Raw genomic sequence first — 5,726 nt, 5'->3', positions numbered from 1 at the left:
TTAGCCAGGATGGTCTCGATCTCCTGACCTCGTGATCCGCCCGTCTCGGCCTCCCAAAGTGCTGGGATTACAGGCTTAAGCCACCGCACCCGGCCTCTTTTCTTTTGTAAATTATAATCCCTGGCTTCTTGTTTTGTTAGGAGCATAGATATTTAAATTATAAGAGCTTCCTCATATAAGTATCCCTGCAATACACCCTTGTTTTCTTTTCAGTTCTTTTAGGTGCATAAAAGTACTTTTACAATGAAGCTAAAAGTCAGAACTGTGGACAAACATTTCCTTTGAATGGACTGAAGGTAAGACTATCTTGTTTACATTATTTAAAAACCATAAAAATACAATAACATTACCTAGTAAGAGAGAAAGATGTGAGTATCGAATTAAAATTTCTATAAACCTTCACATAAGTGAGTGAACAAAGCACATTCTGTAGTGATCCACAAAGTGAGGCGATACAACAGCAGTATCGCTTAATGTTACAAGCAGATTCTGAAGCCAGGTTTCCTCAGCGGCAACACTCGCATCTGTTGTAAATTCTTAGGTAAGCTTAAGAACCTCTCTGTGCCTTGATTTCTCATTTATAAAACAGGAATAATAATAATGGCTACCACATAGAATAGCTATAAGAATTCAATGAGTTATTATATGAGAAATATTTGGAAAAACGCTTGTTACTGCTACTAAATGGTGTGCACTATTTGTTAATTTTAATATCTTTTTTATTACTATTTTCTTATTGACACATAATAATTGTACTACTTTAATACCTTTATAAAGCAAAAACAAGAATCATTAGAGAAGGTCAATGTCATTCTTCTAATGTTACAGAGCTTAATGATTTGATGTTCTGTGTATATAAAGCTCAATTTCATAATAACAACAATACCTCAAAGCAAGCGTAAGGGCTTACTAGGAGATAGGCTTTGTACTCAAACATTGTATATGCATTATCTCATTTTCCCACATAAAATTTTTGAGGAAGATTAAATTTATATATGAGGAAACTGAGGCTGAGAAAGACTGCCTAACATCAGTTAATGAATGGCAAAGCCGGTCTGCTTGATGCAAGAAGTCTTTGCTGCCAAACAATATACTGTGACCTTCCAGAACTAAAGTTGAAGATAAGAGACAACATTCCCTTTTATGTGATTTCTCTAAACCTTTGCTTATATATTGCTTTTAAACTTTTTTAAAAAAATCCAATTATCAATATCTCCTCTTATCAAATACATTATATATGAGCTATTTATAACCCACTGGCTTATTTTATAAATACATTTCCTGAATTTACTCTAGGTAGCCATTATATTTCAGTGAGTTAAAATAAATCAAAGACTTTTAAGTTGTGTATAGAGTCAATTTTATATAAACTTTGGTGATAACGAGTAAGAACTAAAATATCCATACTTTGCATGGCAGGGAGATGAGCCAAGTTTTATTCCCCAACATTATTGTGAGGTCATATATTATCACTTTCCCAGTAGGCTCCAGACATTATTTTCTCTCTTAAGGATTTGCAATTTTAAATAAGTACATATTTCTTTATTTGTAGCCCAGAGTTAATGATGTTGTCTTAAATCTTTATATACTTTTCCTTTTGAATCTCTGTGAATTAGAGTAATCCAAATTTTATGTTATACATATATATTTATGAAATAAATTTTGTTACATATTTTATTTTTTAAAAAAACATAATATAAATGGGATTTGGTATCAACTGGGGATGTCAGAACATATCCCCTGCTAACGAGGAGGAACTAACATTAAGGGCACATTCTAAGATATTGGGAGTTCGAAATTCAACATTTCTTTTTGAGGAATACAATTCAATTCATGAGAGTAGGAAACAGCCACTGTGATATAGGGCCTGACCTAGAGCTGGCATTTGTAGCAGTATAACTTTGGACAAAGCAAGTACCCTTTCTAGGTGTTCATTCTCTTCACAAAATGACCATTTGGCTGGAATATTTTAAGGTTATTTCTATCTCTGACCTATTTGCTGCTTGTGTATCTTCAGTTCATTATATGTCTCTCCATCCCATCCTGCCTCAATTTAAAAGGCTTTCCAGGATTGAAATATAGGTTGACAATTATGTTTGAATTTTCTTTGCTTTTCATTTGTTTTGTCCTTTTGAGATAGTATAACGGAATACTGTGGAAGTGGTTTATAAACAACAAATATTTATTTCTCACAGTGCTGAAGACTGGAAAGTCTGAGATCAAAGAGCAGGCAGATTTGATGTCTGCTGAGGGCCCCTTTCTGGTTCGTAGTGTTACCAAAACACCAGGGACTCTGTCTAGATCCTCCCCACACTGCAAGCCAATGACTGAAATGATGAGTATTACTAAAGAAGAAGGCTGTAATCGGGTGCTGCAGTCTAGGAGACAGAAGCTCAGTCTCAAATCCATCTCCCTGACCAACTAAAACTAAGGGTTTACATACCAGGGAAGAAATATAACTGTGTAAGAAAACAGGAACTAGGGAGGGGCAAGGAAGCAATCATGATAAATGAGGTGTCCAGCATCTCTTTTTCTGGATGTGGTGATCTGATGAGTTTCAGTTATTTGATACTTTCTTTTTTTGAAAGACCTGAGGTTGTTTCCTGATGAAGGAACTCAGATAAAACAAATATAAATTTCAGTCTTTAATATCAGAATTTCTATGTTTATCAAAAAAAAAAAAATCTACAGAACAATTGGGTTGGTTTCAATAGACACCCTTCTTCTAGTTGTGTCCTCACATGGCAGAAGGAAGAAGCGAGTTCCCTAAAGTCCCTTTTATAAGAATGTAAGAGCTTCATCTTCATGACTTAACAAGCTCCCAAAGATCTCACATCCTAATCCCCTTACCTTTGGGATTAGGTTTCAAAATATGAACTCTTAGAGACACAAATATTAAGTCTACAGCATTATTATTTTCTATATTGTTGTTTTTAATGTCAACATTATGCTAAATTAAAAGCACATAAATAAAAACAATTTTATTGATATTATAAATTCAGAGCTGGGCCACATTTCAACAAATAAACTGATTATTTTGGCCAACCTCTGTCTTTACATATATGTTATCCTTATCCTCATTTTAGATTAGGTTACTAAACAATTACTTCAATTAATTTTATTCAGTTACACAGCTGTGAATGTGGTATGGCTTGAATATTTGTGTCTTCCTCAAATTTATATATTGAAATTCAAATCACCAAGGCAATAGTACCAGGAGGTAAGACCTTTGGGTGGTGAAGTTATGAGGGTGGAAACCTAGTTAATGAAATCAGTTTCCTTATAAAGATCCCACCCTCTCCAGAAGACTACTATGATCCTCCTAACATCTGAGAAAAACGTAAGAAGGTGTCATCTATGAAACAGAAAATATGTCCTCAAGAGACACCAAATCTCTCCGCTGCTTATCTTAGACTTCTCAGCCTCCAGAACTGTGAGAGATAAATTTCTGTTGTTTTTAGGTCACTTAGTCTATGGTATCTTGTTATAGCACCTCAGACAGACTAGTACCATATTAAAGATTTTGTGCCAATTTAATAAAAGTCACCAACATTTTATTGGCTTTAATATCTTTAGCTAAATTTTATTATCAATTTCTTATATATTTGAAATTGACAAAAAAGTCAATAGGACAATGCAATTTTACTCCAGATAAACACCTAAAGATGCACAGTGAAAATGTAGATTTCTCTCTGGAGTCTGGGAATCGTGTTAGTCTGTCATTTTTTTAATACACCTACTTATTAGTGATACTTGGCACTCTCTATGCTCAATCACATTTTGTATCTGAAATTTAAGCTAACATTCTGGGTTTTAGTTTCAGTTATATTCACCATTTCAGGAAGTTCCTTGCTAGATATTTCTTACTTGTTTGATGTAGCTTGATCCTTCTGTCGACCTTGTTTTAGAAGTCGTTGCTTAAAAGCAGTGAGTTCTTATTCCATTTATCACTAAAAAGTTTTTCTTTGACAAAACTGAGCTAAATTCTCCCCTCTGGGACTACATTCTTTGTGTTAAGTAAGGCAAGCCCCCAAGCAAAGTTGTGTTCTTTCTCCAGCGTGGACTACAAGAGAAACACACTGTCCTTTTCCTTTTTACAGAGTGGCAAAGAGCCACTTTTAGGCCTTCACCAGCTCCCTGCACACTCCTTTCAGCCTTGCCCCAGGCCACAGGGTTGCATCTGCCTTCTCTCCTCTATAAAGCTCCTTCCTCTATAAAACTCTCCTCCATAAGCCTACTGGGCCTGTGAGCTTTGAGCTCAACATCTGGTTAAAGCCTAGGATACTGTCTCCCTATGTTGACATTTCTTTCTGGCTCCCAATACAAATATTTGGATCATTTTTAGTGTAATTGGTTTTCTCGTTAACCTAATGTGGCACTAGCAAAGTGTTAAAAAATTACACACACACACACATGAGTGCACAGAAAAGCTAAAAGACAAATTGCTACCATATTCATTGGTTGGAAATATCTGATCTACTTACTGCTAAAATCTGCAATGTGGGGTATAATTTTCCTTTTATATGATTCTTCCCCTATATTACAACATCCTGGGAAGAAAAAAAAAAACTGTTTGAAATATCAATAAAGGTAGAAGTGATGGATAAGTTTTAATGGGCTCTCATACTGACATAGTTACTAACATAGAAGAAAACCAATTCAAACACATTCAAGATACAGAGATAAACAAGCAGAGAGTGGGATTATTTTTCAGATTAAGGGCTATTACTTCTACATTAAAACAAGATTGATCTATTAAGCATTTTAGTACTTGCTGTTTGAAACAGCATCCCCCCATCCTAACCTTCCCCTTCTCTCGAGAATTCTACATTTTTGTTGAGGGAATGAAAATACATTGAGACATACTTTTCATATTCAAATAACCACTAAGCATCATCAAGTTGATACACCAAGTATGAAAGGCAAAGTAAATCAGTGTTTTCTTTCCTTCCTTCCTTCCTCCCTCCCTCCTTCCCTCCTTTCCTTCCTCCCTCCCTCCCTTCCTTCCCACTTTGTGCTTTTATTAGATATACTTCAAGTTGTGTAATATTATTTCCAAACTATTTACATAATTTTACACAAGTTACCTGGGCAACTTTGGAAAGATCATTTATAATTTTTAGTCAGTTTCCTTATTTATAAAAATAAAGCTAAATAGAATGGATAATATCAAATGAATCTTACAGCTATTAAATAGTATTTGTTATGTTTAGAATACTTGAGAATGAAGAATTTTAGTTATTCGTTTTTACTTGCAGAAAACTTCCTTCATGGTAAAACTGAGCCAAGCAGAAGCCACGCCACAAATGTTTCAAGTTTTAGAGTAACTATCCCAAGACTTTTGTCTTTCTCACCCAGGATCAGCTACTGCACATAATCCTTGTACCTAAATTACTCACTCAGAATTTTGTGTATTTCCAAACCCTACCCACAATGCAAGATCTACTTCTTGATTTTGAAAACAGGTCTTGTTCTACCAGTCATCATTGTGGAACTTTGTACAAGCTACTAAGCCTTTTTGAACCCCAGCTTCCATGATAAGGTGGAAATTATAGATTGGATATAGAGGGATACAGGAATGGAAAAAGGAAGATATATAAATAAAAATTTAAAATAATATGAATTAGGAAATGTACAAAAATGTATAATGTGGTATATTAATAGTTCTCTTTTTTGTGGCTATAAATTCAAATTAAAAAATTAGTTATGATTTTGGTGAAATAAAT

Source organism: Rhinopithecus bieti, unplaced genomic scaffold, assembly GCF_001698545.2.
Source record: "Rhinopithecus bieti isolate Rb0 unplaced genomic scaffold, ASM169854v2 scaffold_9015, whole genome shotgun sequence".
NCBI lineage: Eukaryota > Metazoa > Chordata > Mammalia > Primates > Cercopithecidae > Rhinopithecus > Rhinopithecus bieti.
The sequence above is the reverse complement of the archived record's forward strand: the minus strand, read 5'-3'. Positions refer to the sequence as shown.